The sequence below is a fragment of the Anas platyrhynchos genome, chromosome 21 (assembly GCF_047663525.1).
Source record: "Anas platyrhynchos isolate ZD024472 breed Pekin duck chromosome 21, IASCAAS_PekinDuck_T2T, whole genome shotgun sequence".
Classification (NCBI taxonomy): Eukaryota; Metazoa; Chordata; class Aves; order Anseriformes; family Anatidae; genus Anas; species Anas platyrhynchos.
Window position 1 is genome coordinate 3,806,198 of NC_092607.1, and position 23,911 is coordinate 3,830,108.

Consider the following 23,911-nt stretch of genomic DNA (forward strand, 5'->3'; position numbering starts at 1 on the left):
TGCTATGTGTTTGCCTTCAGCTGAAAGCGAATTAACATTTGTAGAGGTTTTTAATGGGTCTGTAAGCTGCATGTTCAGTTCATTTTTCCAAAAAGTGTTCAGTTTGTGTGCTTTCAGACTACCCTGCAGACTAAGCAAAATCACAGTAAGGGGGTGCGGTTAGATGTTTGTTGTGCATGATGTATATTTAACCAAGTTATTTCAGATTTTTCTACTGAAATAAATGACTTTAAGCACATTATTTCACACTGAAAGTGTTTCAGGTTAGGCTTTGTTTTGTAAAGGAGCAATGAAATCAAACCAGAAATACTGATTGCCAGAAGAATGTGACTTTTAAGTGAATTAAGTCAAGATGATGTCATTAATGATGTGAGTAAAACAGTTTCAGAAGTGTTGCATTAAAATCAGTTGTGCTGCCAATATGAAAATCATCTGTTATAATGTCTTTAGGAGCTTTGAGATAACAAGAGCTGCTGAAATAGAGAAAGCAGTCATAGCAGAATATCTTTCCTCCCTTTTCTTGTCGTGAGGGGCCCTTCCTGCATACGTGGTTTAAGTAACAAGAATGGTCGGACACTTTGGAAGATGGGGCCCATGAGGAAAGGCTAAAATCTGGTTTTTAGTCTAGGAAAGACAAGACTGAGGGTAGACACAAACTTTCAAATAAATCAAGTCTTACTGTAAAGAGGAAGGGGATAAGCAGTTTTCCACAATTATTGGAAACAGGACAAGCTAATGGCTTTTAATTTCAATAGGGATTAAGGGGAGATAGGAGAGATTCTTATTTGTAAATCTGGCAGAGATTTTTTGGGTGGAAGTTTGAAGTCTGTGTTGGAGACTTAAAGCCTAGGTAACCCAGACAGGGGTTGGAATGGCTCAGCATAGCTGGGAGTGCCTGGCAGAGCTGGGTGGATGGGACAGTTTCATGAGGAAAGCCCTCCAGGTCTGGTCAGTGATGGGCAGTAACACATTGGTCATTGTCTTCTGTAAATAGAGATGTGTGCGTTTTATTCTTGATATGTGGAGTGCAATAGAAACAGTGTGACTGAAACCTTCAAGAACAGTAAGCCACAGCTGAGGTTCAGTCTAGTGAACTGAGAAGGTGATTTGTTTTCTCTGTCTGGCAGATTTGAAACTATTGGAAAGTGAGGTTGAGTTAAATCTAAACCAAGGTCTGAATTTCCTGCCTTGCTGATTGTCTTTATAGATGTGTTTTTGTCAGCCACGTGAATTAAAGTTTCCTGTTGACACTGGTCTCTAGAAGACACATCACAAATCTTAAGGAATGAAGAAGTTCTGTGGTGTGCTCTTAAGTGACTTTCATATTAATGCTTTTGAAGGGGGGAGGGTGGGAGAGAGAAAGAAAAAGCAGTTAAATGGCTTGGATCATCTGGTTTCTCTTTAAATATAGTTGATTACAAGCTATTGTAATATGGAGTCTGTGTTTGGTTTGGTGACTCTCAGTTCATTTGCTTATTGATCACTTTGTTTATTTTGCTGATGACGTAGACTCAGAATTATCTGCACCAGCTTGCAGAATTTAAAGAGGATTTAAAAACACTTAATGAGCCACAATATGCCAATATTAAAACACTTGATTTGTCTTACTCCCTATCCCTTCCTTGTACATAAGGAGAAAAAGGTCTGGCTAGTTTGGGTTTATTTTGCACAACACAAGCTAAGCTTGTTAAGTCCTAGTCAATCATAATGAAATGTTTGAGCATATGTCAGCTTCCCAGAAAATTGTATTGTGTAACCCAGCACTTTGCTATTCTGACAAGCTGAAGAAATGTTTCCAGTAGAGGAATCAATCAGAGGAAATGAATCATCATCTGTGTGTAGAGAGAAAAGGAAAAAAGGCCAAAATATTGTCCTCTACAAATTAGACTGAATTTACTTTATTGTGAAGTGAACTGTGGCTACCTCTAGAAGGGTTATAACCTAGAATAGCCTGTGACATTGCAAATCGGTGTTCAAGTTGGTTGTTGCTGTCACCTTCTGTGTTTGGCTGACACAGAGGGAAACAGCAGCGGCTGAGGAAGTAACTTCCTTTGAACCTTTGATAACCAATTCTGTTGCTAGTGCTGCATCTTGGCAGGAGTTATTTCATGTTCTCTTACAGTAGCCTTGGGAAAAGTGACTTTCAGGCTTCTCTCGGTATCTTTAGTGTTATATCGTCTTGCAAAGGAAATAGTCTGTGTACTTGTTCCATTATATTATCTCTTGCTGAAATTAAAAAAAGAAAAAGTTCTATATCATCTCTTCTTTGTAAGCATTTGTTTGGGTTGTGATTTTTGCAGTGACTCCCAAAGCTTTTTTCTGGGTAGCAGTTCCTAGTTTTGAGCCCTTCATTGAGTCTGGGGCACTGAGATATGAAGAGCAGGGAACTAGCTTCAAGGTAGTTGTCACTATGACTAGAATAAGATTTTTAAAACAAAGTTTTAAAACTGAGAAGGAGAGGAAATTCTTCAAAGATAATATTTCCAGCAAGGGAAGAATCTTATTTCTCTGGTAGTTGAAATAAAAATCATAAATTTGTTAATTTAAAACTGTATTTTGAGTCCCATGTAAACTTCATACTTCAGAAGAAGCAGCAATTAAAATCACTTGTCTTCTAATGACCTACAAATGTGTTTGGTATGTAATGAAGATAATCTTGTTCAAGTTGGCATATGCTAAGGATTCTTTGACTCTTAGTAGTCAGGACTGGTTTTTTTCCTCTAGCAAGTTGTGCTTTGCTTTTTGCCTTCCATTGTATACATCATGGTGTTCCATTCATGGCCATACAGGGCTTTAAATAGAACCTGCCATTCGTGTGTCTTATGAATCATGCATGTGTGATACATTATTAATCTTTAATCTGAGGTTTTAAGTGTTGTCACTGAAAATATGTATCTAAGCCTATTTTAATATTACCGTGGCAGAAAGCAATAACAAAATCATTAATTACACTTGTGTTTCTTAGGCACGGTTTAGATAAAGATCAAATCATTCTGTATATATGTATGAAAGCTTAAATACTGGGACACAGATGGTCAAATAACATTTATTATATTTAAGATAGAGGTGGGTTACAGAGTAGTTGATTTTTAGCATTATCCTACCTGGAAGAGACACTTTACATCAGCTAATGCTCATGCACTCAGACCATGAATGATTATCTAGGTTTATCATAAGTAATCCCAACCTTAAAAGGAGAAAGAAAGATTGCTCAGATTTTAGGAAGCTTCAGTAGAACATCTTACAGTTCAGTGCATTATAGTGATAATTTTCCCCGAATTTAGCAAGGTGGTTGTAAAGAACAATTGTATAGGAAAAGAAATGCCGAAGTCTGCAAAATGCCTACAAAGCCCCCAAGAAATGATTCAGATGCTTTCCTTGAGTTCTGATCTTCTGGTTTGATAATGAGTTCAAGAGAAATACGAACTATTTTGTTTCATTAAGTTATGCATGGCCAGTTGGACTTCATTTAGTAAGCTGTCTCTAGGTTCAGTTAGATTCTGATTCAGCTTTTTTCCAGTTTCAGCCTTTGTGTCAGTATTTACAAGTTTGTTGCTGTGTTTTTCTGTTTGTCTATTTAAAATAAAAAAAAAAAAAGGTGTCGTGGTCTACAGAGCTCTACTTATGGCCAGCTGGAACTATTTAGAAAGAAAACTTGTTCAAATTCAAAAGCTGCTTTTGTGAGTTGTTGCAACTAATTGTAGTAAGAATTTGTTGAGATGCTTTGTTAATTTTCAGACAGAAACTCGCATTCTGCGGACTAATAGAAGGAATTAACTGAGAAATACAAAGAATCAAGTTGAGACTTGCTCGATGCAGAATGGGAATGCTGGAGAATGGTAATACCACTGGTGTTACGGTGAATGTGGAGTAGAGAGGATGTCATAGACCGCAGTGGTATAGCTGCTATGATTGGACCATTGGAGCCACAGAGCTATGGCAAAACAGAATTACTTTTGGATGTAAAACTACAGCTGTTTTAAAATACCCTTATAGGGGTGTTAAAGGGAGAACTTTGCTTTTGTACAAAACAGAAGTTTGAAGCTTTTGGTCTTTGCTGCCTGCACTGTTCTCAGTGCAGCCATTCCAGATTCTGACTTTCAGTGCCTGCTTACCTATGAGACTGTTCTGATTTCAAGGATTTCTAACACTAGAGATCAATATGTTTTGAGTAAGTTAAGTGTTTGATGTGCTGGATTCTTACATAGGGTGAATTTCCAGGGAAGAAAATCTTGTTGGTGTAGAAAAGGTGCTGCCTGGGATATTGAGCTGAAAGGGAGCTGTGAGAATATCCCCAGCTAAAGCAGAAAATGTAGCTGCAGTAAGTGTAGCTCTCTGAGCAGCCATCTCCAATGAGATGGAAGGACCAGACCACCTAGTAAGTTTGTTCCAGTGCTTGCTTGGGATGTGCAGATGATTCCTATAGCTGCTGAACAGAAGGTGATTTGAAATCTTAATACTAAAGGTAACAGAGGATTCTCCCTTCCCCACTTCAACATTTTTCCTCTGGAACTGCATCCTGAGCAAGAGATGATCTTGTGTTTATGTACAAAAACGCTGCCTTTGAACAAACAGAACTGTGCTGTCTTGTTCAGCAGTTCAGTTCTTGATTAATCATATGCAGATATAAAAATCCAATTTAGATGAAGCTACAGTATTTAAGCAGAGTTGTTTAATTCTCAGAATCATTCTTGGGAAAGAAATGCTTGCCTTGTGATTTCCTGACTGTACTTTAAATTATTTGCTGGCTGCTGCAGTCATGGGCTTGCATCAAAATACCACACTTGTTCTCAAATCTGGAACTTACTTGACTTTGTCTCATTTTCACTGTTTATTTCAAACTGAGTATGTGTTTGTATGTGTTGGATCCTTATACTGCTTGTTGCAGTATATTGAAAAGGTTGTACGTCAGATTAACATGGCCTTTTTGAAGTACAGTAATTATTTCATTTCTACCTCCAAGTTTGCTAGTGCCACATATTAAACTTAAAATTTTGATCCACGCATCCCATCACGGAGCTAGTTCTGTTTGTTTTCTCTGTGTACTGAAGAGCACGTCTAGTTCATAGCTACTTTTTTGTTGGTGGTGTTTTTCTTACATAGCAACAGAAGAGGCACAAGTGTTATTAACAACAGGAGGCTAGCTGCAAAGATGACAGCAGTCATGGAAATTATGGCAGTTCTAGTGCTTGGAGCAGCTGAAGTTAGTAATCTCTTAATTAAACCCGATGTAGCTACAGCTTGCTTGAAAATTCATGCAGACAAGCTTTCTGAACCCTCTCTTTTAGTTCATACTTGTCCGATAGCCTTGGTTTGCATCATTTCAGGCAAAAGCCAGTCAGAAATGTTTAATCTGTTTAACATTGTTGACTCTCACGAAGTTTGGGCCATGCATTGGGTTCCCCTGTTACAGCTGTTGAGGTAGTTTGTCCCTAGAAGACTGTATTGAGACAAAATACATGCATGTATATTATTTAGGTCCTGATCAAACTCTTATTAAAACCCAGTGTTTTGTTCTTTTTTTTTTCTCCTTAATCCATATTATATATATTTTTATTTACTTGTATATTAATTACTTCCTTGCCAACCCTCTTCTGGGAGGGAAAGCTTGCTTAAATATTTTCCAATGTTTAAACTAAAAACCAAAACCATAAAAGCAGACTGTATGCAATGTTAAATATTCTGCATTTGTGTGTGTTTCACACTTGCATCCAGAACCATTTAAATTGTGTGTATACAGTGTACTTTGTTTCATCAAAATAATGTGAAATTTGTGAAAAGTGTTATGAATCATAAGGCCCGACTTTGTGCCTCGGTATCCAAGATACGTTAACATGCTGATAAGTTACTTGTTTTCCTGCTGTGAGAACTGGTTGCTGTATTTGATTCTTTAGCAGAATACAAACTAAATTAAATCTGCAGTGACCTATATTGTGCTCCAGCTAATGACCCAGTTAACCTCTGGTTAATTTTGTGTCTCTTGGTGTCCTGGGAACAGGGGCATGTTTACTTCAGTTGCCACAAACCTTTAGAAATGTGCCACTGGCATTTATTATTCCAGAGCTGTGTGTTTTAATAGAAATTAGCTAATGGGCCATGGGGGTCTGCAGAAGTTGTAGAATGCCAATGAGGAGTTTCCTTTCGTTTTTCCTCCACCCTGATTTACATGACTAAGCTTTTAGCTTTTCTTGGTTTTGTTTTTGTTTCGTGAGTATTGATCTGTCTCCTGTGGAGGAAACAAACTGCTTAATGTGCAGGCCGACATTATGGCTGGCAGCTTCCCAGAGGCTCCCCTCTTCTGCCTGCTGGAAACAGCGTTAGGCCCAGTACAGGTATTGGCAGGGAGGCCTGCAGCTCATGCCATTTCATTATGGCATGGCTCTGTTATGCAAATAAATATGAACATAATCAACCATAAAATAATTACAATGATCTTGTTTAAGGGTGGTGAATCTAAATAACCCCTTACTCTAGCAGAAGTAGGATTCTGTTGTGTCTGGGTGGGCTCCTCTATGAAATACACCACCTTTTTCAGGAAATTAACATGCACGGGTACAAAAACTGACAGCAAGGGAGAGTGATTATCCACACCCATTCATAGCAACGGGCCTTATGCTTGCCTCTGGAGTGCTTGTCAGAAACACCTGAATTTAGGCATAGTTTTTTATTTTCCATGCCCCTTGCAAGGGAGGACAGCTGTGTTGGCTTCAAAGACCCTGCACTGGGGGAGAAACAAGCCAGAACCTAGCAGGTGAAATCTGAAGCACTGAGGTAATAAGGCGAAGAGCCAGGTGGCTGGTGATGTTTACTCCCTCCCAGTAGCATGGCCCTTCTCTGATCCAGAAACAATTCTATGAGATGTGTCAGCAAAATAAAATGATTTATGGTTTTGTATCGTGGATGGGGGGGGGAAAAAACCCCAAAGGTATTGGGTGACTGCCTCCATTATATTATTTATACATGAGAGTATGATATCATAGCAGTACCACAGCTACATGTGGATGCAGAAGATCTAAAAGGATAATTGTCCCAAGAGCAGTTCATCTGCTTCTGTTGACAATTCTTGGCTTTTCCTCTGTAACCTCCTGCTGTTTTGCTTTACTCTGCTTGCAAGCCATTTCTCCACTGTAACGTGGGTATTACAGGTTGATCAGTGAGTTTCTGGGTGGTCCCTGGAGCACTAGTTAGTTGCAGTGGTGCTTGGTGTCTCCTCAATCACTGAACTGCATTCAACATGACCTAAATGCTCGTTAAATGTTTCACTGCCATGTAAGCACCCAATGAAGTTTGCTTAGGGAAGTTTGCATAATGGTGAACACAGATGGAAAAGCGTTTCACTGATTCCTCTCCTTTGACTAATGGTTGTGCAGTCTGCCTACAGACATGTTTCTCCAGACGTTGAAAGATTTGTAGGTTTGCTCTTAAACGCAATTTCTAGAGACTGGGAAGATTCAATTCTTAACAGAAAAATGGTCTCAATCTAAATTCAAACTTCCAAGTCTTTTTATTGGTTTGGTTTTGTTATATTTGTTTGCGGGCTTGTTGTTTTTGTTTTATTTCAATAGCAAACAAAAAAATTAATTTAGCCCAGCCCTGAATACTACTGATTCACAAAGCACCAGATGAAAGTGCTGTCCCTTTTAGCTGTAAATACGAAATTTAATAGAAATTGTATGTGAAATAGAAATTGTAAGTATCACAGAGTGGTCAAAATTGGAAGGGACCTCTGAGGATTATCTACTCCAACCCCTCAAAAATATATTCTTCAATACAGAATTGTTCTACTTGTTCTAACTGGAAAATTATTTTCCAGGTCTGAACTCTTTTCATTAAGAATTAGAGAGACTGTCAAACAGTCCACTCATGCAGGTTTAGTTAGCTTTTTTTAAGCCATGGCTGAAAAGTAATGCTAGTGTAGTGCATTTTAGGAGGCAAAAGTACAGGCAAGTTGAAATGGAGTTCAGATCATTTCATGGACAGAAAGGCTGTTGATAGCTGTTAATCGTGATATGATGTAACTGTGGATGAGGAGATTTCCAGTTACGTGCTGCCAGAAGATACGAAGATATGCCAAGAGAAGATTCACATACTCCATCCCTCTAATTTTTATTTTTATTTTTTTGCTGTGTCTCACCAGTACTCCAAGAATACTGGGCTAGGTGAATCTTTGATCCTTGCCCAGAATGACTTCTGTAGGAAACTCCCCATGTTGCTGTTGTCTTGGCAGACTTTTTTCCTCCAGGTAACTTTCCATCCCTTCTGTGTCAGGGATCTGTTAAGTAAGGCATAGTCCAGGACAACCTGAACGTGGTGTGCCGTGTAGAACAGTAGTGGTTACAGACTGGGGCCTTGAGAAACAGCTGCTCTAGAGCCAATCCTTTCTGCTCTGTTTGTTCCCTGAAGTTTGTACAAATTTCCTTTGGGAATGGAATCCTTTCTTATTTCAGTTTTGCCTGTGGCAGCAACAAGAAGGAAGAGCTCATGGAGTGCCCCCGTTAATGCCGCAGTACAGCTGCTGTGCAGAGGGCAGGAGGGAACAGTCTGCAGCAGTCCTGAGGCCTCTGCTGGCCATGTAAACAGGCGGCTTTGGGGACACAGCGGGGCTTGGGCTGGTTTGCTGAGATACAGGACACTTTTTCAGAGACTTGTTTTATTTGGGGAGTTTTTTGTAAGCTAAGAATTGCTGCTTGATGAGCATAAGTTAAAATGCACAATGCAGAGATGGGGAGGAGTTAGTCCCCCAAACAGATTGTTGGGAATGGGCTCTGCTCAGCCAGGTGTCTAAGGCACTGCACAAAATAAACTGCATCTGTGTTTGTGTACTTTGGGTATCTTTTGCCAATTTTGGTAGAGACAAGCTACCTCCACCAGCTGGGCAAAGCTGGCACTCACTTTCATCTGCCCTCCTTTCTCTGTTACCTGTAGGGAAAAAAAACAACAAAACCTACATTCCTGAGACAGGACTGCAGCATTTTTTTTCTCCCTCGCTTCTAAAGAGCCTGTCTGTAAAGGATCCACCACATCACATCTGAATGGGCACTACAATTCTGTGCTTTGATGTAAGGGGGGGAGACTATTATTACATAGAAACAACACTGAAGCTGTGTATTGGTACAGTGTGAGTGAACTTAAGTGATGGGGAAAAAAAGCCTGTTATTTCCCTCTGGGTACGTGTTTTTTGGTTTTGGTGGTGTGCTTTCTTTATTGTGGTGTTGTCTTTTTTTTTTGTAGCAGAGGAAAAGCAAGTATCAACCTCTGTCTTGTGTTGCGTTTCTTGAGAATTAGGTCTAAGCGTAAGGAATTTTAAGTTGCAAGGTATTAAATCCTTCCTGCTTTACTGGCTGAAGTATCTTGAAAATGCATGCTACTTCTGTCAGTCATCAGAGAGCACAGGGCATCCTGTGTGCAAAGGGAGCTGCGGTGCCCCACCGCTTAGTCCCTCGTCTTTTCTGTTTATGAGCTTATTCTGTCAGGGTCTGTTAGTTTTGGTATTGTTAGAGTTTTAACAGGATTTCAGACTTGTTGGTGGTCTCCATGGGTCCTTTCCCTATTTCACCTCTGAGTATTACTACCGCTAGAGGAAAAAAGCAACTGTGACTGAGACGATTGGAATTACACACAGTGTAATTCCCTTATTCATAAATTTATAAGGGAATTGCTTCTCTTGCTTAGTGGCTGAGGAGACAAATTGCAAACTTTTGTTACGAGAGGGAATGTATTCTTTGGACATTTAAAATCCTAAGCTCGGTGATATTTTTATTGCATTTTTTTTGTGTTTAAAAATAAATCAATGAGAAAAGTTATTCTTATGTAGATATTTGTTATGTTTAAATTAATTTGTACAAATCTGCAATCAGTGCTATTGAGCCAGTATAAGGAAAAGAGAATATTTAGGTTAAAGGCCTAACCTGAGTTCCTTCAAAAGCTGGTAAGAAAATAAACTGAGTATATTTTATCATGCTCTAGATAATGCTGTCATGTGGTATGTCTTCACGTTTGGTTTTGCAATAAAACGTACCGTTTTGCCTCCCTGTAGAAGGGGAAATGCGGCATCATGCATTCATCTCTTATGAGTAGGTTGTGAATACCTTAAAATGCAGTGCAACTTACAGTAGTATCAACTTCCTAAGATTAAAGAATAGAAAAATAAGAAAGATGAAGGAAAAAGCTGAAACATTTCTGAAATAGTTATATTCAGTTAACAGCATTTCTGAAATTTCTCTGAAATACTGATTTTGTTGCGTACTATTAGCAAAAACCTAACTAATTTTTAAAAAAACAAATGATCACAAGATAGTTCAGATAATAATTATTATTGTAATTAATGATTCGCTTGAAGTGCTGTTGTTACCTTCCTTACAGTTCATTACTTCAACATTTAACTAAACTTTTCAGGGCCTATACTTTTTGTGTTTGATTACCTTCCTCACTGTGCTTCTCCTCTGACACCGAGAATAATCTTGAGACTGTACAGTGCAGCCACTTAGGGAGAAGTTAGATACTACCTCTTTGTCTCAAAAGATTCAAAGTACTTTGTGTAAGTGTTCTGTAGCATAAGTTGTTATGAAGAAGCTTATCTTAAATATTTGTGCCTTGAAAATCGTTCTTTTGAAGTATAAAGCACTGCAGTAGAAAAAAAAACAAACAGTATATTATTTTGAGACTAAATTTTTATTTAGAGACCAATATGTAAAAAACAAATTGTGTTTTGATCTTGCAAGCATGACGAGAGATGGTCTGTTAAGGACATTCATGAATCTGCTTGTTTAGCCTGATGGATATAATTTCAAAACCATTGTTTCTAGAAGTTAAAATATGAAACTGCCATATCCCTCTAGGGGAAAGGAGTTGCAGGATGTGCCTGTTTATGGATACTGACTCCAGTACTTTCTGCACAATTTAAATACATATTTTGGGCATTGGGATCTATTATTTGGGATCTGTTATTGGGATCTATATTAGAGTTTGCTTTTATTTTTTAATACCCTAACGAAAAACTCTTAAACAAAATACTGAGCTTTTAACGTCTGCATTTTTTTCTTCTCTTGGTGCTCTGCAAGTATTGCAAGCCTGACAACAGCTGATTTGCCAAGTAGTTTTCAACACAGAGTGCAGAATGCCACTTCCACTGAGCCACCTTTCTTGGAGGCAGAATGTAACAAGATATCATGCCCTCTCCAGGTAGCCTAGATGCCCAAGATAGCACTGATTAAGATAACTTTATCTTAAACCTCAGTGTTTCTTCTAAACCATAGTGGTGCAAAAGTAATACGTTACTCAGAATACATGTATTTTCAGAAGGAACAAAGCATGACAATATAAAATTCTGTTGAGTTAGTTTTGTTGGTTTCAGTTGTTTAATGTGAATAGAATCATTTGATTATTTTTTTTCCCATCCAGCTTACTCAAAGCCTGCAAATGTCACTTTTCTATAACACCTGGCTATCAGAGTAAAACTCAGCAAGTGGAAGATACATGGAAAAATATTTTTGGTGTGGAAAGTGGGGGGACAGAACTGCTAAGTCCATGAATTTAATACCAAGTTTAACCTCTCCTTTATGTCATGTTTGGTTTTTGCCTGGATATTAATTCAGAGTCATTTGGCTTCAGTACGGTTGCGTTAGTATCCTTCAATGTAAAGAGAAAGTGCACTTTCACCTCTTTAGACTATTTGTCTTCGAAGACATATTTACCAATCAGAAAAAGCTGGCCTTTAGGCAGATACACTGTCCTGTATTTGTTGATGATACTTGTATCACAAGTAAAGCTCTTCTGTGTGTAGGTGGTGATATCTTTCGGGATTTTCTTTTTTGTTCACTTTAATGTTTATGAAAGCTCAAGAGGTTATAATGTAGAGATCAAAAACTGATTCTTTACTTGCATCACGAGTGTTGAATGCCTTGCTGAGGGCGGGTGTGCCATGTGTCCAGCCATTCAGGACTGCGCAGGAGCTGCCATGAAAAGCCTCTACTGCTCAGCTGCTTGGACCTTGCAGGGACACCTTGCGATCCAGGAGGTGTGCTGCTCCCTTGCTGCTGAACAGTGAGTGCTGTGGCTTTCCTTGTTCTCAGGTGCTGTGTTTCAGATGCAACTGATGAATTCTCTGAACAGCAGAAGAGAGAGGCTGTGACAAACTACAAATGGGAAGCTCTGTAGCTACTGGGTCAGGACATGACTGAGCCCTGAGCGAATGTGTGCGTGTTGCTGGCATTTTGCACCGGAGGGAATACCTTCATCAGCCTCGCTGTAGCTATGGTCATTTGTCCAAGAGATCCATATGTTTAACTGTGATGATAAGTGTGTTATGGATATTTGGAATCTGTTATTTTGAAACTCCTGTGTAGTGTTATTAAAGAAATGTACATAGCATTTGCTTTTTACTTGTTTATAGGCTGATCATGCACTTGGCACGTTTTTTAAACTTCAGGTTTTAACTCTACCCTACTTATTCTGTGTCTTTTTCTGATGTTGGCTAAAATAGAGCTCAAAGAGGCTTTCAAAAAACTATTAAAACATGAAATCAAAAACATTTTTAGACTTGTGGCACTAGGAATTTTCCTAAGGCTTGCTTCAGATACAACGTGGCCATGCCTAAGGTATTAGATACACACCGATAGAGAGAAAAGAGCACTGTGTTCAATATAAATGTAAAAAAGCCTTATACGCTGCTGATTATCTGTCTCTTTGCATGAATAACTACAGCAGCTTGCAGATACAAAGGATTTGGCAGAGACCAAAATTGCAAATCCTTTGCAACAGCACTGCTCTCAGATTGATTTCCTGTGAAATCATTCCTCAGCCACTAATTTCACACTCAGGGGATGGAATTGTGAACACTTTATAGCATATAAATCTTGTTTTAATAACAGCTTCCTTGAGCTTTAACATTTTTTTAAGGAATTGTTGGTGGTGGTTTGATAAGAAAATAGTTTATATTTGTAGTATATAGTATAGGTTGTTAGATATTTTATTTTGTAATTGTAGCATCCATGATAATTCAGAGAATGTGGAGAGAGTGAGTCCCAAAACACATTATTTTAACAGTACAAACTCTTTTTCTCTGGCTGTTATGAGCAGGAATAATACAGTAGCTTATTAACATCTGCTTTATATTGGAAAATAAAATTTGATTTTTTGCAGTGGCATTTTATATGCAACAGGAAGAGAACTTAAAGTGGGTAAAGCAGTTTATGAGAACTTCTGTATTAAAACATTGCCCATCAAAAACTGGTATTTGTCACACAACTTTTCTGTATCATATTTCTTGAAAAGGGGATTCTCTGTGGTAGAATAAAGCCCAGAAATTGGTAAGCGCTTCTCTAGCCCAGCCAGCAGCTACATTGGGGGAGTGAGGGGCTGGAAGCAGACTCATTACCTCTGAGAGAGAATGATACAACAGGCTTGCAACTCTTCCCCAACAGTTGCCACATCTTTTGGGCACTTGTGCACATACATGTATTTGGTACCTCACAGCCCTTTTCACCCAACAGCTCTTGTTCTAGGTAAGGAAACAAGAAGGATCTTATTTTGATATGATTTTGATGTGATTGATTTGAGGAGGGCAGTGAGGATGGGAAGTCAGCATGGTACAGTGTCAAGGGATAGGAGAAGGGCTTCCTGGGAAGCCCTAAAAATGTTACTGTGTGCAGCCTGAGAAGCTCTGTTTGGGTTACTTTGCAAAGAACATTGTCTAACACATATTTGCAGTTGTATTTGAAATTGCTCCAGTATTTGTCCGATGTGGTTCAAATCAGATTTGTTGCACAATCTCTAGGTTTTTGTAAGTTTAGATCTTTGGGGGCAGCGGAGGGAGAACCACAGTATTCTGATCTAAAAAGAGTAAATCTGCAAACATATTTCGGAAAAGTGAAATAATTGTTCATGGAAAGCTGGCGTGTTTGTTTTTAGTGAACAGAAGTAATAAATTTCATTCATCCATTGTAGAAACATAACATTATGTTCTTTGTAACAGCAGTAATTTTTTTTCTGTCAAACATCCAGTATTGACCTTGAATCCAGTCAACAAAAAATCCCGTTCTAAGAACCCAAAGTGAGCAAATAGGAGGATGCAGAAGTTGGGATTTATTGTGGCTGGTGTTAGTTGCATTCTGGACTGGTGGCATGGCTTTTTACTGGGTTGGGATCTCTGCTCACCTCCTGCTGCTTGGGCTGGAGGCATAGTTGTGAGAAATAGTTCTTCAGCTTCTGGTGCTGGGTAGCCTCTAGGAGAGCCTGAGGTTGTAGTGCTGCAGGTCTCAGGCTGAGGAGTTGAAAACTTGAAAATAATGGAACTGAATAATCTGGTATGTCTGTATTTACTGTTTCTGAACAATGTTCAGGTTAACCCTTAATTTCTGGTGGTGTTTTTTGTTTTGTTTTGTTTTTTTTTTGTACCGGTTTGGTTGTACTTACTCACTGCTTTTGTGCTTTACATGTGTTTTAGGAAAGTTCACCTCGCTAAACCAAGTGAAAAGTCAATACACTTCAAGTTTTACTTTTGTGGGTTCCAGGACCATGATCTCTTTTCTGATTTGGTACCTAAGTGATAAATTTTAATGTTGCTTCTGTTAGCAGGAGTTAGATGAGGAAGGATCTTATGGGAAACTAGATGGTGAAGTAGGAATGGCTGGCAGTTAACAACAAGGTCAGTGACTTGTATAAGAAACGAATCCTTCTCAATCTACCTTTACTTATTAACTTGGATTTTAAATAGAGATACTTTGGTAAATTTAGAAAAGTGTGTCGGCTGTTTACATGTGTGCCAGTTTAACCTACATAATGTGTAGTGATGTTGCTTTCTTTTTTGCTTGATGTGAAGTTGTCTTGAAAAGTTACCATAATGGCGACCACCTTGGTGGCAGTGGCAGTCACTTGTTCATGTGTGAGCTGGTGCTGAGCACAAAGCTTGGGTATTGTGCTTGGTTGAGGAACAGCTCAAATGTTGTCATCAGCTGTAGCCATGGTTCAGTTTTGTGCTGCCAATACAGCACCCAGCTAGCATGCAAGAACGTTTCAGTTTTAGCAACTTTATTTTAACCAGAGATTCTTTTTTCAGTTGTTTCCTGGAATGGGATTGTGTGTCACTTTCCATTCCTCTGTTTGCTTGTGTTGAGCTCTGGCTACAAAGCAAGAGTGTTTCAGCTCTCATAGGAAGCAATGACATGCTGGTTTCCATCCTCAACCAAATACTTAAGAAATAAATAGTGTTCATCTTAGGGAAAAACCTGAAGCAAATTCCAGCTGTAAATTTGTGATGCCACCTGTTTGTAAAAGTAGCTGCAGTGAAAAGTCTGTGCTGCATGCAGCCTCTGGTCTTTTTGCGCTAACATGTCTGCGTCTGCACACTGTGCCTAAGCTATGGCATAGATGGCAAGTTATGAGAGTCACAATCAACTAGAATTTGAATGTGAGATGTTTAATTAGCTGCATAAAAAAGTAAGAGAAGGGAGAAGACTTCTTGGAGACCAGATCTCTTCAGAATTCCTTCTGAGCATTCTTGTAATGCTATAGAAGTTGTTTTAAAATCAGTGGCAATGAATAGTTCTGTTTCAAAGGAAGGTGCATAAAACTCAGATTTGTAGAGCTATAAATGCACAAAATATTTAGTACTTATTGTATTGGGCTTTCCATACTAATAAAATGTACATACTAGTAATCACTTTGATTTTTATGCTAGTCTGATGCTAAACTAAAATCTTATATGGTACATTTTGGCTCTGCTTCTCTATTACAGAATAATTTAGACTAGAACGGGCCTGTGGAGGTCATTTAGTTGAATTCCTTCCAAGCCACGGATGACTCCAAAATTAAATTGTAATTTATTGCTCCCAGTCCTTTTCTTAAGTATCGACTGTCTCCTTCCAAATGAGGTGCATTGAAGTAATATTATGTCTGACCTATTAATTCTATCCAGTCAGCCTCTGTTATGAGGACGGACGTCCCTGATGTCCTGGTATCTCAGCTCATGCAGAGAGCCATGAAGATACCCGACTGCGACAGTTTAACAAGTTGAAGAATTTACCAGAGAAAATCTGGAACTTGTTCTGACATCTTGTGCAACAAAGTTCTCTACATGGCAATTCTAGAACATGCTGCAAATGTAATCTACTCATCAATACATGTGCCGAAGACAGTCAGGATTCAGTGTGGCTTATGTGGAGATCTGTGCTGCCATGGCTAAGTTATCTTTACTGGACTATTGGGCTGCTCTTTGAGCAGGGGTGGCCTGTGTAAGCCCACGTAGTGCAGGCAGTTTCAGTAAGTTATTAGCAAGCCTGAAAGGAGAGGTGAAGTTGAACGAAATACAGGGCAGGGTGCAGAACAGGGGTATTGCGAGGTCTTTGATTTGTCATGGCTGGAGGGTAGCTCTTCACTAGCTGAAGGGATCAAACTGAGTCATCCTGTCTGTCATCTGGAGCTGGAAGGAAGAAGCTTAAGGTGATGCTGGCTGGCTAAGTTTCATTGGTAATGATTAGACTAGGGTTACCCAAAGGCTGCTGATTATTTTATCCATTTTGTCCTGGCTTGAACTTCTGTGCTGTTTCTTTGATAGCTCCCATTCTCTTCCAGTAGCGTATCTTCAGCTTTTGTGGGGTTCAGTGTGCAGAGCCTGTTCTTAAAGGATCTTCATTTTGTACTTAGCTCAATTATCCATTGAACATATTTAATCCTGGTGGCTAAAAGATGAGTGATACAAGAATATCGGTGGTAAGGATAAGAGATTAAAGACAAGTAATGTCTTCAGTATTCATATAGAAGGGATGTGATGATTAGCCTGAAGCTTTGTGCAGAAAGGGAAGTCTGTGCGCAGTATTTTATAGATTGTTCTTACTGATTCAGATCTATTGGCCTAGGTCATAGCTCAGTTATTTCTCAAATAAAATGGGGAAAAATAGTGGAAACAGTGTAAGAGCTGTAAATGGTCTGTTCTGCCTTGTATTAGATTCTCTGAAGCTTAAGTAATTAATTTCTGCCATTCTACTTTTTCTTCCCTGTGTTCTCTGTTTTTGTTCTTAGTTTTGAAAGTAGCTGGCTTTCACTGGCCGCTTATTACAGAGAATACTGCATTTTTCTCTATGATATTAGACATTCCAAGTGGTCCCCAGAATATTTACAAAAATGCAGTTGATAACACAATTCTGTCATTTTCCTTCAGGAAACTTTGTCAAAATGTTATTTCCTTCAATGTTACCTAGGCTGTATAAAATAGCTACATAAAGAAGTTAGCAGCAAGCTTTTGGGAGCTCTGCTCTCTTATATGTAGGTTCCTTTCTAAACTGAAACTTCGCAATAGTAACCTATACAGAACACTGCTGTTTGTCACAAAATACCTCTTAATGTTCGTCTATTTTGGAAAACAAATGTCTGCTCATCTTGTAACCACAATTACTAAGTTGAGAAGACTGGTAGAAAAACAGTTTGTAAATGTTTGCTAACTTCCAAAGAATAATGATGAAATTCTATCCCCTAAAGATTTTTTTTCCTTTAAAAGGATTTTCACAATACCATGCTCCGTAATATATGTTTATATCAAAATCTGTACAAAAAGCATGTAATTAAAAGACAAGCAGAACTGGCATTTACACTTCAAGGAAATTAATGGCACTGTTACAGTCCTTCAAGAAAACTGAATTCTCCCTACTGATTCCCACTTCCCATGCTTCCTTCTGAACCCTGCTTTCTGATAGCCCAGCAGGTTTGGAAAGGCACTGCTCACCTCTACAGGATATTCCATTGCTTTGAGGGGAGGGTATGGGCATTTAAAAATTTAGCAGCTGTTTCAGGTCACTTAGAGCTTACGCAGCTCTTCCTTATTAAATGATTTATTTAGTTGGCCTCTCATTGAGTTGTCAGCAGTTTGCAGAGACGGTAACCATGGGAAGAAAAGATCCTAATTTGTCAACTCAAGAGAATGGGAGTTGTTTGTAATCAGAGAGAACGGGGAATTAGTTCATTTTGTGGGCCTGACACGTTGGCTCTCCCCAGATGCAGTGCTGAAAGAAGGGTGGCTGGCAGGCATGCATTTGTGATCAGAGATTGAAAAGAGAAAAAGAAGGGGTGAGTGCATGAAGCTAAAGGAAGATAGCAGAGATGGGAATAGGATATTTCTTCTGAAAGACATGAGAGGATGTACACGTGCGCGCATTTCATGCCTCAGAGGGAAAACTAGAGGGAGTTGTCAGAACTAAGAGCAGGCATGAGCAAGGAGCTGATCTTTCCTCCAGCTTGAGAATCAGATAGTATATGACATAAAGAAACAACAGCAGAATGTTAAGTAGGATGCAACTCTAAAGTACGCACCTCCTGTCTGACTCATCTGCTGTGGCACTTCATAACAGCAGGAAGTTTGTCAGGTGTAGGGCACAGTTGCTATATTTTATTACTAAATAAATATAATTCTAGAAATCTAGATGAGTTTAACAGTAAAATCTAGATGAATTTAACAGTAACACGGAAGTAATTAGGGACAAACATCATGCTACAGATGTGAACTAAGAATTTCCAGAAGTCAAATTATTGTGGTTTTCTTCTGTGTAAACTGGGATGTTCTGGCTGAATGTCTATTACATCAGGGTAAAAAGGGGGTTTTACCCTTCTCCGAAGCATTATATCTTGGCACTTGGAAGGAATAGGACAAAGGCAGGTCAGCTTGGGTTTAGATGTTGATGATGGCACTGATATTTTTTTTTTTTATATGCTTATCCAGGAACTAGTTACATTTCAAGCTGAGGATACTGGTCCCAAGGGATTACAGTGGATATTGTAGGCATACTTGTAGAACCTGATTTAAGCAGTGCTATTCATAGATGTCTGTAGTGACTATTTGGATAAAATGGTATTTAACAGCGCTACTGGTCCTTAATCATATTATTGAGCCAATCAAAAGTCTCTTCATAAACGTTTGCTTCTCTTGCACCTGCAAGTGCTTTATATACAATCAGTCTAGCACAGATAATGCAGACCATAGTCTGGAAAAACATGTTTTGAAACTAGGCACTTTACTGTTTGTGCCTGCACTATGGGAGGATGATGAGATTTCTGACTAGCTATCCTCCAAGTGTTTTGCAATGGCAACCTGAAGGTTAAGGCTCTTTTAGCTACAGCTTTTCACTATAATTAATGAATAAATAAAATTTGTGGTGTGTATCATGGATGTTATGTACACGCAGACATTGGTACGAGTAAATGGTTTCAAGGCTTTCAAATAGGTACAGATCAGTCAGATGCAAGCTGTGTGTATGTATGTATATACATATTTTTAAATTACTTGACTTACCATAGTAACAGCTTAAAAGCAGGAAATACTTTTTTTTGTCCTGTAGATGTGTTTAACTTTGTCGTTCTGTGCTTGCAGTACATTAACCTCTCCTAGTAGGTGTTTGCTATGGATATTGGTAACTTCATACACAGTATTCAAAATGATTGGGATTGAGTGATAAACATATATACATAGATCTCTGTTCGTAGCCTGCTTAAATTAGTGAAATTGTATTTATGAAATACAGAGGTTGGGCTTTGTGTATGATTTTTGGCAATTAAAAAAGGTTGATGACTAAAATTAGTCTAGCAAGATTGTTCTGCATTATTAGATGTGCAAGAGCTATTCTTGATTGCTTTGCTTGAGCAGACATTCTGTTGTTCCCTGCTCTGTACTGTAGCTTGGTCTCTTTGAATGCCTGTGTTTTGTTCTTTTCATTCAAGCTTTTAAAGGTGTGGGATTGTTTGTTTTTTTTGTTTGTTTGTTTTTTTCCTGGCTCAACTCTACCCAGCACGTACATTGTATGATTGCAAAATATAAAAGAGTTTAAATCTGAGAGGGTCAGTAGGCCAAAAGTAATTGGGATTTCTGGCTTGTAACAAAGATTTATAGTAAATACTCTATTCCTTTCCATTATATAGTGAGTATAATGGCAATTTATACAATTGCACTCCATCAGAATGACTCTAAGCTTGCAAAGATGTTTTGCTTTGCCTGTAGGTAGCATGTAAGATATGAGAACTGGATGGTGTCTCATTCATGAGTGGTCTTTATTTTGTCATACAAGGTTGCATAATTCTAGGTGATAATACAGGAGACAAAGAAAAGGGGAAAAACAACTTTTGTGAATGATGGCACATGTCATAACATACAGAAAGGATAGGGAGCGGGAAATAAAGCAGTGAGAAGAAAGATAACCTGAAAACATTACCGATTAAAAATTGCTCCATCTGTGAAAATGCTCTCATATCAGGGCTGATTTGTTTGTTTTAAATGAACTGTTTTCAAATATGAGTCTTATTTGTTGAACCAGACACAATTTTTAAATGGTATGGCTAAACTATATTTCTTGAAATAGCCAAAATGCAATAGGTGCGAATGGTGTTGTAAAGACACAGCAAAGCCCAGTCTTGCATGGAAGTTTCAGTCGGTTTCAGTGCAGGTTCCAGCTCAAAACACTTTCAATAAAACGACAATGTAGAAGAAAAAATAATACACTCTAGCAAGTGAAAAATAAATGGTAGCTTTATTGGTTTCTCAATGAAAGTGTGTTTTGTATGTGTTTTTAATCAAAATACACAAGTGTCAGTATCGTCTGAAATTAGGCCTGATCTCTCCCTTTCTCAACAGAATGCAGTGAAGAATTTTGTTTCCAGCAGAACTTTTTTTTGTAAATGAAAAGAAATAAAACTTCTTTATATAAATGAAAAAAAAAGATTAAGTGCTTCATTTTAGTAAACATGTATAGAAAACAATCAGATTGTACGGAGCAATGGAGAGTATGTTCTGTGTATGCACAGTTGTGCTTGCCTTGTCTCCAGTGAAGTTGCACAGCGTCTATTCTGGGCTGTGCACAGAGAGCTCTCTAGCTCTTGGGACAAATTCTGCAGTGCTGTGGTGGTGCAACATACCTGACCTATGGAAATAAGGGTTTTGTCAAGGCAGTGCTGACTTCAGTGCTTGTTAGTATAGCTGTTTAGATCTCAAGAAGAGTACCTCGGACTTTGTATCAGGATAAATGAAAGGGAATTGGATTATTTTATCCAGAAACTAAGTAATCTTAAGTTTTTCTTTTCTGTTGTTGGCATGCATGAAACCCCCTGTGAAGTATCTTTCCTTAATTAGAAGATTGTACAGCAACACGTTTCCATATTTTACCAGTATCAAATGTTGGAGAGGTTATGGAGACACAATTCTAGTTTAACAGTAACTTCTGTAACCTAATTCCAAAAGAATTTTACAAGAGGGACAGAGGCAGCAGCAGTAACTGTATATTACATATTTTTGGAAACTGGTAACCGGTTCAGGGAAGGGTACAAGGGAAAAGCTTCAGCTGATCAATTTGCTGCTGGCAATTTTTTGTCAGTCTTTATATTTAATAATTACTGCAAACACAGCTTGTAATCGGGTGTGATACAGCTTAGTCTGGTTGTAGTTACCTCTGGTTGAGGTAGTTTAAGTGGAGCTGGGGCCAGGGTTGAAGAAGATCCACCTTTCAGAGTGGGCCATTCATGAATGAAGGGAGATTGTGTTTGGATACAACAGCCAAATCCATATGTAACTACTTTGTTACTTTTAACAGCTTATAAAAGAAGTTGTAGTAGAACTTTGAGGCTGCAGGGTTAAAGATGTTATCAGTTGTCCAGGTGGACCATGTGTCTAAGTGAAGAATGAAGCATGAACGCAAGACCTGCAATTTATCATTTTTTTCCAGTTGCATCTTCATTATGTTGCTGTGAATACAGCCTGGCTTGAAAGGAAGAGAAGTGTTCATGTGCTCATTCTCTTGTCCTTGATCTTTATGTTATATATGTATAATACTACTGCTGTGACTTGTAACCGTGTGAACATAAACATCCTGTGATGAAATTCTAAGGTAAAGGCAGTTACTGAGATGCATAAATAACAAATGAAAGTTGCTGAGATTTAATCTGGAGATTGATGTACAGACAGTAATTCAGAACTGGTTTTCAACTCTGAAAGTGTTTTTCATTTGTGGCGACACAAATAAGTATTTGCTGTATCTCTGTCTTATCTCCATGCAAACTAATCACAGAAGATATGAAGGGAAGTGTGAATTTAATTGCGTCTTTCAGCCAAGCCTGCTGTGGAAGACAGTAACCTCGGAATTCTCAACCAGTTGCGGGAGGTGTTTGCTTACTTGCCAGAGAATCCCCAATGATACAAACAAATAAAAATGATTGAGAGTTCTACTAAGGAAACCAAGTTTCAGTTCCCTAGTCCTTCACCCATTACTGTGGTGAGAATATTTAATTAAACAGTATCCAAGTTATAAAAGTATGATCAAGAAAAAAGATGCTACAAAAATGTGATCCGCATAAACAATTTCTAGTGTACTGCGTAGAATGTGTCTTTGGAATTAGTATGCTGTACCAAGGAGTTCTGGGGCAATCAACGACAGCAGTTGAGTTGCTGGCTGATTAATTTTTCATATTTTCTTAAATCTTAGCTGTATATATTAAATTTATTTCTCAAATTCCATAGATTATACTTTTGACTGGGGATATGTAGAGTTTTATATATGTAAAACTCTGTTATGAGCGTTTTTCTTTGTTTTTAATGTGAACTCAAAGATACCTTTTAAAAGAAGAAAAAGGAAAAATTGAACCTGTTGACAAATACAATAGGACTCCGTTTCCATTGGGGAGAATGTGGATACCGATAGTTCACCTGGACTGCTTCCATTGTCATATTTGTCTTCAGAATGGAGAATGTGGAAATGTTGACCATTCTGCGAATTTCATGATATTTCAGTGAAGCTTGGGTTTTATCTGCTTGGTTCAGGTGTAGCCTCTTGTTTCATGAAGTCTTAACTTTCAGAACTGTACAAATGTGAAGGGCAGTGTGTTTCTCAGTGCTAGATGAATCCCAGCTTTCTAGTGTTAGACGGATTTCCAGTAAAAAGATAATTAAAATAAGGTTATTTCTTCTTTTAGGTAATCTGGGCTACAGTATTTTGACCAGACAGAGCTTTTAACTGCAGTGTCATATACAAGGAGAGGTAGGATACCCGAGGTGCCTGACTAACTGACAATTTCTGGTGATGCTGCAAAAATTAGAAGTAACCTTTGTAACTTTTCTTCCATAAAGTAGGAAGGGCTGTTCTTCAAACCGACTAGAAGACAGTATAGTCCTGTGACTTGGAATGATTTTGAAGTTGGACTATTTTAGCACCAGTCTACAGTAGCACTAAAGGGTTGTATACATGATGTAATTTTAACAGGAGTGATCTAAATTAACCACCCTTAGCAAACAGCATATTTGACATCATGAACGGCCATGTAAGGAACAGTTCTGTGGACCCTGCAATCTGTAATACCCTTCCCTTCTCTTCACTGGCACTCTGAAGGTCATGGAAAAAGCAGATAATGGAACGCTAGCAAAGGCTGTAGGAGAGTGTTGCATTTGTTTTTATTTAGTCTCTTTTCTGTGTGTTTTTATTTAACAAAATATTTTGGTATATTTAACATGACTGAAGGTGAAAGTTGGAGCGAGCAAAATTCATACATTCTAATTAACTTTGTCTGATCTCAGACTAATCTGCGGGTTGATTGGAAGGACAGCCATTTGGTGCTGTTAGAGCTACAGAAATGGCATTTATAATTCAAAGCAACATTTCTTGAGGTTCACGTTAGAGTGGGCTGTCAAAATGGAGAAACAAAAAATATTGCTGAGCAAATAGAGAATTCTAGCAGCGTGCTTGAATTTCAATTTCCTGTGATTACTCAGGGGCAAGGTAAATCTCTTTCACAAAGATTACAATGATCTGTGGTCAGTAAAATATACAAGAATCTTAGTCTACAATAGCAACCATTTTTCTGAACTTCAGGAAAAGAGAAAGGATGCAAAGAACAAATGCCTGGCTTTATTTTTAGCATGTGTGTATGTGGTGGTTTAACCCTGATGGATAGC

The 23,911-nt window shown here is 38.4% G+C and overlaps 1 protein-coding gene across 13 annotated transcripts in view; it reads left to right on the forward strand.

Annotated features, from left to right (window-relative positions):
- SULF2 (sulfatase 2) overlaps positions 1-23,911 on the forward strand; it is a 165,214-nt gene that overhangs the window by 16,119 nt on the left and 125,184 nt on the right. For 2 of the 13 annotated variants that reach the window (XM_038166038.2, XM_072026627.1), the window contains exon 3: positions 22,936-23,000. The exons of the other annotated variants lie outside the window; for them this stretch is intronic. The gene's annotated coding sequence lies outside the window, so the exon portion shown is untranslated. The remainder of the gene's footprint in view (positions 1-22,935; positions 23,001-23,911) is intronic. 13 annotated transcript variants of the gene reach the window in all.